The sequence below is a fragment of the Caretta caretta genome, chromosome 14, assembly GCF_965140235.1.
Source record: "Caretta caretta isolate rCarCar2 chromosome 14, rCarCar1.hap1, whole genome shotgun sequence".
NCBI classification, from domain to species: domain Eukaryota; kingdom Metazoa; phylum Chordata; order Testudines; family Cheloniidae; genus Caretta; species Caretta caretta.
In genome coordinates, this window is record NC_134219.1 from 24,003,814 (window position 1) to 24,016,094 (window position 12,281).

A 12,281-nucleotide genomic window follows, 5' to 3' on the forward strand; every position below is an offset into this window, starting at 1 on the left:
TGACCAGGAAGCAAACAGCTGGCAAGAGCTAACACATTCACATTGATTTTTTTTTTAAAAGTTACTTATTAAAATGTTTGAGATACAGATTATATTTCTTTGGTTGATTTATTATTGCTTTTCTTGTCATGAAATGGGAGCTGGAAGCATTTTCATACACAGATTGGAAGGCTGCCCACTTCCACTGTCGCTTTAGTAAGTGCACCTATTATTGAAATACTATTTTTGCACTTAATATTCTCTGATAAACCACACCAGATGTCTTATGCCTCTTACAACAGCAGCATATGGGCTCCAGCAGAAAGGACACCACGGTCCCAAAGTTGCTGTGTCAGCATAATGGCCCTTTCTCCACCAATGCTAACCAATCCTGCTCTTTAAGTTTAGGTGCTGCAGACTGCCTGGCTCAACTAAATCCAGCCTGTGGAAAAGATCACAATATAAAAGCCTTTAAGCTATCCAAATGAAGCACAGTGGAAGCCATGGTCTCTTAGCCTGATACATCTCCCTGGAACCTCCCAGTGAGGGAGGTGCCAGTCTATGACAAACCAAACAATTGTCAAATCTGATATCCAGTTGTGGCACATGTAACTTGCAGCCTTGGCAGTACAAGAATATAAACCCAGACATTACGTATCTGAAACCAGCTAGGAGCAAGCTGATGCAAGAAGTCTCTTACCACAAATCAAGTTACAATTACCAATGCATGCTCTATTAGCAATTGTGGCTTGGTGTGTGATAAGAGACTTTCCAGGCATTCACATGTTTCACCATACCAGAGTCTCAAACTAACTGAAGCACAGCATAGAATCTACCTCTACCAGCTGCCAAATGGCACATGCCAAAGCACCTTCAAAGAGAAAGATAAAAGGCTCACTCAGGCATCAAACCTGCAGGCATAGGAAACAAAAGCCCCACAAACATACAGACCTTCGAGAACAACCTAGATCCACATCCCTGAAATCCTTGAGGGCCAGACCCATTCAAAGCAGCCAGGCTGAGGTGTGGGGGAGCACACATCCCAGCACAGAGACTATGAAAAGATATGCTCCTCCCTGCTAGTTTCTGTCCATCTCTCTGGAAAACTGTCTCTGAAGAAGCCAAGGGGGGTTAGTGTCAATTTGTTGAGCCAACCCAGAGCTCCTGTTGGTGGTAACAATGCTGCTCTCCCTCTGCTTCCCTAATAAAAAGTGGTTTGTTTCCACTTCCTGACTGGGCAGTTAATCCTGCACTTGGAACTTGGGAAAGGGATGCTGCAAAACGATCAGAGAGAGGAGAACGCAGTTTGCCATGCAGCCAATATTGAACTGTTTACTGTGGAGTCACAGAGATTAAATTGAGCCGGCAATTGTTTCCAACATCTAAGCAGACAAAAGACTCCATACACAACCAATGGAGTTTAGTGATGCTGGGGAATGAAAATAGGGGAAGTTTATGCACTGACCTCCCAGAACCTCTGGTACGGTATATGTCACATAGTCTATAGGATACACACAGGCCTTGTTAAAACTACACTGATGCCAGGTCTACGCTACATATTTCTGCGGGTATATTGGTCAGGGGTGTCCTTTTGCCAGTCCTGCATAGCTTATTTCACCCAGGAGTGGTAGAATAAGCTATGCCAGCTAAAGTGATTAGTTTTGCTTTGCCAGCGTAGTATACCAATACAGCTCTAGCGGCACAGCAATCCTAGTGCAGCTACCAAGAGGTAAGCTCACCAAGGTCAACTCAGGTGGAAATGGTGTGCAAGACTTCGTCAAGTTGACCTCACGGTAAAACTAAAGCGCCTTGTGTTCCCTGTGTTTTTATCTTAGGATAGCTCATGCATGTCACCCCAAGGCAAAAAGACACCTTTTTTAGCAGCAAAGAAAAGGCCTTTGTTATAGCCAAGCCTCAAACCATGGCAGAGGCTCATATGGATGGCAGACCCGACATGTGTTAGCTCCAGGAATACACTGCTTAATTACGACTGAGCCAATGATATGATGGGTGTGGTTAATTAGTACAGTCAGTTCAGAATGTCTGCGTATGTAGTCACAGTATAGCATCAATGCACCAAACACTGAAAACAACAATCCCTTTCTGACCCTTTTTTACCCCAGTACAATTCCTGCCTACTAGTTACACCCCAATCCAACAAACCACTGGCCCTGGCAGCAAGCTGCTCCTGGACTAAGACTCCTTTACGGTGTCCCACCCCCATTCCCTAGTCCAAATGCAGCCAAGTTTCCCAAGCAATTTGCAACTCCTAGCTGCAGATTTTCGTGTTTAATCAGCTCTTTTCTGTGCTTAGCTGTCACACTCCCAGCACAGTTCTCTCCACCTCCCATGACCTGATTAGCTTGTCAATTTCATTCGGAATTTAAAATTCCTATTAACTGCCACTGAACAGGCCCTCTTGGGGTACACGGGCAGGTGAGCATAGCTTGTCTAGCCACGCCTCAGAAGGGAAAGAGATGCTTGAAAGTCAAGCTGTAACCCTAGAAAATCCTCCTGAGTTGCTCTGTTACTCCTGACTAGCATATCTGGTGCAATTTGTGACAACCACAGGTCACACTAGGACCACTAAGCATCAGATCAAACCATCAGGTAAGCTGAGAGGCAGGTTTGATGGCCACCAAGAACCACAAAATAAAGAAAAAATAATTATTTAAAAGACGTCTGATCTATCAACTAGTTGACACGAAATCTGTATAGAGCAACTATTCAAATAGTGATTGCACTTCTGCAGAAATATCCAGGGAGAACGCAGCCCATGCAGGAATGATGAATAATCCGCTTCTTACAACTGGCTTTGTCATCAGCAGAGTTTGCTGAACAGAAACTAATCAGCACTTCCTCACAATTACTGCTAATGCCAGTGTTCCCAAACTCTGGCCTGTGGGCTCCTAGGGGTCTCTATAACCTTCAGCTGGAATGATGCCTCCCTGCCCAGGTAGACAGACATGCACTAGCTCTGCATGAGCGAGAGCTCTAAAAGTAGCAGTGTGGATGTTACGGCTCAGGCTTACCCCTCCCTCATCGCACCCTCAGTACAAGCCCACGCAAACCCCTAGGTCCAAACTCAGATGGCTAGCCCATGCCGCTGCTTGTGCCATAACATCAACACTTCTACTTTTAGCATGCTAGCTCAACTTGAACTAGTGTATGCCTGTGTACCCAGGCTGGGAGGTATGCTCCCAGCCACAGCGTAGGGGAACCCTGGGAATCTGCAGAGTGCTGAGAGATCACATGCTGTTGGCTTTCTTTGTCTCCAACTGCTTCTATGAGCATCCAGGCTCTTAAGTGGAAGGAAGAGCAAAAGGCAATTGGAATCCATCAGCCAGCCTAGCTGTCCCCCTGGGGCCCACTGCTACATAGATGGAGGAGGTGAAGGAGCCACCTTCAGGGACTGGAGCCATCAGTGAAACTGCAGCTGCTAGGGACCAGTAGGAGATAGAAACAAGGGCGGTATGCCCAGGGGAGAAGAGAACCAAGCATCAGGGAAAGGTACCAGAGAGCAGAGAACCATGGGCAAGAGAGAGGAAAAGTTGAGTCAGGGTAACCAGGCTGATTGATTTTAACAAAAACTGGACAAAAGACTTATTGCACTAATGACACCAAAAATACACTAAACATTTCCCTAATGTCACTTCACCATGGAAGCAACTGCCATGGGCACATTAAGTGATCAGGAATGGGAGAAAAGGTGGTTTCCTCAACTGTGAATGGAAAGAAGAGCATCCAAGAGACATCTACCGAGATGTGCTCCAGCTTACTAAATAAGTTTGAGAACCCTTGGCTTACACAATTGTAAGTCCACATCCCAAAGTCCACTCAGGCCTTTACCTGAGTAAAGACTGCAGATTGTGGCCTTAGAGAACTGTTGATGTCCAATCAATGAACTCACTTGCTAACAAAAGCTTTCTTCCCCTACTACCAACCACCAGATGTCTGAACTGAACATGCCGTGGTAGAGAATTAAGGTGAAGAATGTTTGCAGAATGATCCTTAAATTCAATTTTAAAAAGTGGTGTCAAGAGGTAAAATGTAATGGGAGTAATAAGAAAATCTGTCTCCTTTAAACAGATGCAAAGATGCTGAGTGCACATAAATTAGCAGCTGTTTTCATGGATGAATTTTAAGTTCTGGAGAGGTTCCCATTTAGCTAACAGGCCAGGATACAAGTGTGGCAGTTTAAAAAAAATAAATCCCAAAATACTGCACTTTGATAAAGAACCTGTTATCAGTGTGCCTATTCCTGTCAGACACCAATGTCAAGGGAATGACTGTAATAAAGGGAAATTGCCTTTTACAAATATATATTTAATAGCTCGTAATGTTCAGCCCACACAGCCACCTCAATTTGTGAGAGAAGACTGCTCAGTGAATTCGGTTCTGCTGGAAGTGTCATTTCAAAATAAGTTACTTATATGTATGAAACTCAGTGTCAGTTGATGCCACATATGAAGTGTATATGCACTCAGGTATTAATAGCGCAGCGCACATTTTATAAGCTATGTAAATTAGGGTGGTCCTCCAGAGTTAATGTATCCTCAGAGCTGCAAAGTTTCCTCTGATTTTTCCACACAGAGAATGAAAACCAGCCAAACTCCAGCATCAGCCCTCCCCATCAATTACATGATGCAACCCTGTTGTATTTATTAAAAACCAACCTTTCTGAAACTTGGGTGCCTTAACTTAGGCCCCTAAAAATCCATATGTTGTCATCAAATTAAAGTGACCTGATTTTCACAGATCATTTGTTTTTGAACCTACCTTTAAGCACCCAAATGTGAAACCTGAATTTTGAGGGTATGCACATCAACAGTGAACCGTGATTCCAGCAAGACTTCCTGTGTCCAATCAGATCAGAACTGGATTCAGTTCCCTGCGCACAAACACAGGTAAGAGTGACTACTCCAGCTCACCAGATTAAATCCAGCATCTTCAGATGTGCTAGCCCAGCAGGCACTGGGCTGCTCAATGGGATCAGAATTCAGGTTTATAACACAGTCCATTTCTGGCTGGCAGAAGCCGAGGACACACTTTCTGTCTCATTGATATCACACACTGCTTTCCATTGACACAGTGATGAGGCATTCTCCAGGCATTTAACACAAGTTGTCCAAACAATAAGACAGCTGCCCCTCAAACCCTCGTTGCAACGATGGACAGAAAGTAGTCCAGTTTGGAGCCTGGTCTCGCCATTACTCCAAGGCAGTGGTCACCAATCGGTCGATTGCGGTTGACTGGTCGATCCTGGAGACTCTCCCAGTCGATCGCAATCTCCGGCCGCTAAAAGCCTGGCGGGCTCCCTGCCTGCCCCGGCCCCATGCTGCTCCCGGAAGCAGCCAGCCTGCCTCCGGGGGCGGGAGGCAGGGGAGAAGGGGAAGGGAGGCAGGGGTCTCTGCGCGCTGCTCCTGCCTGCAAGCACCGCCCCCACAGTTCCCATTGGCCGGGAATGGAGAACTGTGGCCAATGGGAGCTGCGGAGGTGGTGCCTGCAGAGGGGGCAGTGCGCGGAACCACGTCCCCTCCCCCAGGGGTGCGTTGGCCCCTTCCAGGAGCAACATAGGGCCAGAGCAGGCAGGGAGCCTGCCTTAGGCCTTGTCTACACTGCCACTTACAGCGCTGAAACTTTCTTTGCTCAGAGGTGTGAAAAAACAACTCCCTGAGCGATGCAAGTTTCAGCGCTGTAAAGTGGCAGCATAGATAGTGTTCCCAGCGCCGGTAGCTCCACCTTGCGGAGGTGGTTTATTACAGCACTGGGAGAGCTCTCCCCAGTGCTGGAGCTGCAACTACACAGCCATATCAAAGCACTGCCATGGCAGCGCTTTAACTTCGGCTGTGTAGACGTACCCTTAGCCTCACTGCGCAGCTGCCTGGGATCCGCCTGAGGTAAGTGCCGCCCGGTGGGAGCCCGCACCCCAACCCCCAGCACCGAGTCCCCTCCGAGAGCCAGGCTCCCATACCGCCTCCTGCACCCCAACACTCTGCCCCAGCCCAGAGCCCCCTCCACCACCCAAAACTCCCTCCGAGAGCTTGCACCCTGCCCCTCCTTCTGAATCCCAACCTCCTGCCCCAGGCTCAGCCCAGAGCCCCCTCCCACACTCCAAACCCCTGGGCCCCAGCCCAGAGCCTGCACCCTGTCCCAAACCGCAACCCCCTGCCCCAGCCTGGTGAAAGCGAGTGAGAGTCGGGGAGAGTGAGCGACGGACAGGAGAGGATGGCGTGAGCAGGGCGGGGCCTTACGGAAGCAGAGGGGTAGATCCTGGGTTGCACTTAAATTCAAAAAGTGATCTTGTGCGTAACAAAGTTGGAGACCACTGGTCCAAGGCATTTGGGCTGCACCTTTCTCCTGGCAAATAACAGAGACAGTTCAGACTTGTCAGTGTGGCTCCAGGGCTAGGCCATGCTCGTTCCCCATCCAAACCCCAGATTTTCTGCCTCCAGCAGTGCAAAAAAAGCAGACTCTAGGACTCCCACCTTGCCTAACCACTGGCATTCCAATTTTTAAAGTTTCTTGGAGGCAGCAGTGAGCCCCCTTCCTCTTTGGAGGTCCAACATCCCCGAGGCTTTACTCCCCAAACAAAACTACCTGCCAAGCTCCTTCTCCATCATGGTCAAGATTAAAAATGAAAGTGGTCAGACTGGCCCTTCAAGATTTCCAGGACAGCTGAGGAAGGAGCACATCCTGATTCAATCACACAGGATGACCATGGGATACATAAACTAGCAAGAGGACACAAAAAGCTCAAGTCCAAAGTGATGCAGATTCTCTTCTGATTAGAGGTCACCTAGCCTCCATCAGGGCACCTCACACAGAAGGGACACTGAACACTAAAGCAGACTGGCAAAGCCATGAACTGACAGGTAACTGAGAATGGTTCCCGAACAAAGAAGTATTCCAGCTGATATCCAAGGGGCCAGACTGCTCCCATGTGGACCCATCTTCATGCAGTCAAAATGCAAAAACTAAGCTCATGTTCACGAGAGCAGACATCACTGGGAACAAATGCTCTGGTTCACAAATGGACATATCTCTTATGTGCCCTCCTTGTCCCCAGGTCGGCTTTTGCATCCCAAACCAGGTTACACAAGTCTGACAATTGGTTACTGAGCAGCAACAGATGGAATATTCTTCCAGTGTAATAGATACACTCCAAACTCTCTATCCTCCTGAACCTCACAGGATATGGCCAAAACTCTTACTAGTGTCAAGACCCAGGAAACCAAACATCCCAGTTCCGCTGGATTTCTTACAGAACAGCCGAGACCTCCCCTCGCTGCATCTCACATCTCAGAGCTAAAGTGTCCTGAACACAAGCTGATCCAATCTGTAGCAGATATTAGGGTTCCCTTGGGTGGTGGCAGGATATCTGTCCAAACCAACAGTCAGGCCTATCTGCCTGGCCTGGAACCTGCACCAGAGTAACAAGCTCTCGCAACCATCCATTCAAACAATGGCATCTAGGTGTCTGTATTTCCAATCCTTGAAGATATAGCTCCCGGTTACAATCCCACTAGCTAGAAGAGTCTCTAAAATATCTGCTCTTAAAAGACCAGAGCCTTACTGGGCATCCTAAGAGCCTAAGGTAGTTCTTTTATACTCATTCACTACCCAGGAAAATTCTTCCTTCCACACATGCCAGGAGATTATTCTTCCTGAGTTTTCCCCAAAGCCTAACCAACCAGAAGAAAAACCATAAACTGTGGGATATTAGATGTGAGAAGACCAGCTAGGGGGATCGAGTGCAGCATCAGCAAAATGTATGCAGATCCAGACTGATCTCAGAAGGCATTGTGCCTACTCCACATGTTCTCCAGCAGCCTTCTGGGCAGAAAGACTGACGGTCACCAGAAGAACTCTGTAAAGTGGCAACCAGGTCACTCATTTTCAAACCCTTTATTCAAGCACTACAGGCTCAACCTCCTATCCTTCACAGAAGCATCCTTCTGCAGGAAGGTGATCCAAGTGGCAATTCCAACATTAGATTAATAATAATTAGATTAATTCTAGAGAAGAGAGAACCTTCTTCTGTTTTATTCATCTCTCTCCCTGACTATTTTTTTTTTTTAAACTGGTCACTACATATCTGGGACTGGGAAAGAGCTCAGGATTCAGAAGGGAAAGTTTGTTACCTAACCATGATTTCCCTTCTGGGACTGATCTCTCCCTAGATCTCCCCTTCCCGAGGTAAACTCTTCAGGTATGTCTCGGAGGACATCTTCCTGGGACCACGTATATAGTTATCCCAGTTGAACAAGCATTGCCTTAAAAAGTTAAAATGTAAGACAAATAGTGTTTTGATACAGCTGTGGAAATAATCATCTGGCATGCAGTCAGAAGGGTCATGGCCAAATCTTGGTGCCCTGTGGACAACCCAGAACTGCCTTGGATACCTCCCAAATGTCACAGATGGGGAAAGATGTCAATCCCAGAAAGTTATTCAAGGAGCAATTTTTCCAGAATCACCCTTAGAGAAGTTGGAGGCAATGGCTTGTTATGGCAAACACACCTGGGGATCTTCATTGTTTTCTAGCAAGAAACATGGTGACAGTTTTATTGGGGCTAAAGAGCCGTTGAACTCCTGCTCCACACTTCTATTTGTCAATCTTTATGTAGCTAATATTTACAAGAGATAGAGAACACAGAGGTAACTGTGTACACAAGGCTGCCCACGAGGCCATCCCTTTTTGCAACAATTAAGATTTTCTGCTATAACCAGGAATTAATTTTCCAGACTACTCAGGACTCTGTTTGCCATCAAATAAACTGGACACATTAGCACAATTTTCACTCTATCCAAGCTGGACCATCCTACAGTTCATATTAATAACATAGGTAAAATGTTCCAATCAGAAACATCCGAGGAGACAAATCTATTTTAGTTATGTGAGTGCAACGTAAGTACATAGCTACACAAATGAAAAGGGGAATTTTGTATTTTGTATTTTTTTTAACTGAACAAGGACAAGCTATCCCAAATTAATGAAAAGTTTCTGATCTCCAATTTGTATTGTTAACTGATCACTTGAGAAACACAACTCTAACCACAACAAGTGAATACTACAACATATAAAACATTCTGCCCAGAGACAGGCACAGAAATCACTTTCATCGGTATAAAACCACAACAATTCCTTGACTAGCAGAGTTCAATGTGCACTGCAGAGGCAGCATGCTCAAGCGAGCTGAGAGGAGCGGGAGGAGGAAGACATAGCCTCACCAGCAAATTCTGATTAAGGAACAAGGGACCGTAAGAGCCCTATTTAGGCAGAAGAATGGTGGCTGGAATATGGCACAATGTGGGAGGAAGCTGTGAAGTTGGATCCTTCCTTAGGGTTTCAGCAAGGTGTTGCCTGTTCCAACTGCCTTCACCTACCTACCAACAGATTTGTGATACTTAGTTCAAGCTTTTCAGGCCACACCCCCCCGCCCGGTAAAAATTCTCTCGTGAAGAATAGACTGAGCTAACTCCCAAACCTGCCCTTTTCTTTGCGGTAATAGAAATAGTATTTTTAATGACTCACTGGAACTAAGTGCATTTGACATCATGAGCGTATTTGTGTATCCTAGCAACCATCTGACAGCAAACATTTTGCAGGCCTTTCCCCTTCTCCAAACACAGCAGTGAGGATGGATTCCAGGGCATTCTCAATAAGACAACTAGTTTTGGCAAGTAATATATATATATATATATAAAAAGACAATCCAACCCCATTACCCACCTTCCTCCCTGGCCCAAAAGTTTGCCTTCACCAAGAAAAGTAATCCTGCTGAAAGTGGGTTTTCACTCGTTGGTTTAGTGGACATAATGGTGACTGGCCAGTGGAGACAAATCACATTCAGCATCATAAAAGATAATCATTGGGAAAATCTACTAGGAGCAGGTTTTACCTACAACTAGCTGACACAATGCTGAATGCAACTTGTCTCTAGCCACACTGAACACTCAGGTGTAGTCAGCATCACGTCTGCTACCCAGAACACTGAAATCACATGCAACAAGGATTATACATTCTAGGGAATATGATCCCCCTGCTCCTCCCAACTGTCGCATCATCCATGTGGACCCTGCACCTCATTTTATTCACTGTGTCTGTCAGCCCATGGGGACCATGCACTCCATATACCCTCACAGGGACCCCACGCCGCCAGCCTCCGCACCCCCCATCAATCATTGCACCCCCCCCAAGACCCCACACCCCCGGGCTCCAAACACCCCATCAGCCACTGCACCCCCACACTGGGAGCCCACACCCCCGGGGTCCAAACACCCCATCAGCCTCTGCACCCCCCCGAGACCCCACGCCCCCGGGCTCCAAACACCCCATCAGCCATTGCACCCCCCCGAGACCCCACGCCCCCGGGGCTCCAAACACCCCATCAGCCTCTGCACCCCCACACTGGGAGCCCACACCCCCGGGCTCCAAACACCCCATCAGCCTCTGCACCCCCACACTAGGACCCCACGCCCCCAGGGCTCCAAACACCCCATCAGCCATTGCACCCCCACACTGGGAGCCCACACCCCCGGGGCTCCAAACACCCCATCAGCCTCTGCACCCCCACACTAGGACCCCACACCCCCCATCCCCCAACCTCTACACCCTCACCAGCCAGGACACCGACCTATGAGGATCCTGTGCCCCACAACCCCCCAGCTTGTGTCCCCCTACCAGGCACTGCCCCACGTCCCCCAACTTCCACACACCTCATCAGTCACCGCGCCCTGCGCCCCGCACGGGGCAGGCGGGGATGGCCCGAGACGCGGCGCCACCGGCCCCGGGGGCCAAGGGCCGCTGCGCTCTGCTCCGGCGGGAGGCTCCGGCAGCGCCGGGTTCAGGGATCCCCGCCCCCACCCGCGGCTGCCCAGGCCTCGCTGGCGAGTGACGAGGCCGTCACTAATCGCAGCCCGTCAGCCAATGGCACGAGGGGGCGGGACCTGCCCCGTTGTCAATTTACATCCAATCCGGTGAGGTTTGCGGAGCAGGAAACCGCGGACCCATCCGTGGGGCCACCCGCCCCCGTACGCCCCCGGCCGGCCCTGCCCGCGCGGCTCCTCTCCTCTCCTCTCCTCCAAGGCGCCGCTTGCCCCTGAGGAGACCCCGACCCTGAGACACACCCCCAGGCCCTCCCGGCTTCCGTGCCCGCCACAGGGCGTCTCCCCGGCAGCCCCCACCCCGGCGCCCCTCCCGGCTTCCGTCCGCCCGCCGCCGCCCCGGCAGCCCCCCGCTGACACACTCATCCCCAGAGCCGAGGAGCCCGCGCTCCTGCTCCCGAGCAAGCTCCGCGCGCCCCGCAGCGGACACCGGGCCCGGGGCCCGGACTCACCCGGGTGCATCCCCTGTCACGGCAGCAGCATCTCCCCACTCGCGTCCCCCGGCTCCGAAGCCTGCATCATCCGGGCTCCGCGGGGGCGGGGCCGCCGCTGTGACGCCGGCCGACAGGGCGGGGCTTGGGCCGCACATCGCAGCGAGCGGCGGGGCCGCGGCCGAGACTCGCCCGTGTAGGGGGCGGAGCTATGGCTGCGCTTGGCACACGGGGGCGGGGCTAGGAGCCGGCTTCCAGCCGCCAGATCCCCCGCTGCTCGCCCCTGGGGGCGGGGCGGGGCGCGGCGCGGGCCTGGCCTTGCTCCGCCCCGCCCCCGAGGCCGGCGCCGGGGCGTGGACCTGCCGCAGCCCGGGAGTCGGCGGGGCGGGGCCTGGAGCCTGCCGGCGCCCTGCCGCGAGGCAGCCGGGGCTGGGGGCGTTTGCAGCAGAGCTGCCCGGGTGGGTCCGGCGGGGTAACGGGGCGTCGGGCCTGCCTTGTCCTGCGGCTCAGACCGTGATGCCAGGGCCCCTGCTGGCCCGATGGGGAAACCGCTGGGCCCTGGCCCTGCCGGGCGTAAGGGGGCGGGGTGCCAAGGGGGCAATGTGTGGGCCGGTCCCCCTGAGACTGGGTAGCTCTGAGCTGGCCAAGGCTTCGTGAGAACCCCATTAGGGCCTGGCGGGGCCGCAGCTCGCTGCGTCTGGGCCTCGGTCCGCCCGGGTGCCGCAGGGATGATCCAGACACACCGTGGCAACGATTCCCCAGGCCTTGTCTTGGAAGTAAAGGACGTGCAGAAACGAGCTGTGCTTGCAGGTGGAGAGGGGTCTGCTGGGTCGGGGGGATCGAGGAAAGCAGGGCGATTGCCTGGCACCAGAGTACAGCGCCTGGGTGGCCCTGCTCCTGTGCCCCGGGGACTGGGTTCAGATCACCCTTCATGCTTCAGATATCGAAGCAGCAGGGCCGTGACTGAGCAAACGGAGCAGCGC

The 12,281-nt window shown here is 51.0% G+C and overlaps 1 protein-coding gene across 5 annotated transcripts in view; it reads right to left on the minus strand.

Moving 5' to 3' along the window:
* NDEL1 (nudE neurodevelopment protein 1 like 1) overlaps nt 1-11,469 on the minus strand; it is a 43,352-nt gene extending 31,883 nt beyond the window's left edge. For 3 of the 5 annotated variants that reach the window (XR_012664929.1, XM_048819253.2, XM_048819251.2), the window contains exon 1: nt 11,320-11,469. The gene's annotated coding sequence lies outside the window, so the exon portion shown is untranslated. Of the gene's footprint in view, nt 1-4,758; nt 4,871-10,699; nt 10,841-11,319 lie in introns of those variants that run through there. The other 2 variants (XM_048819252.2, XM_048819254.2) reach the window with 2 other exon arrangements.
* Between the last annotated feature and the right edge of the window lie 812 nt (nt 11,470-12,281).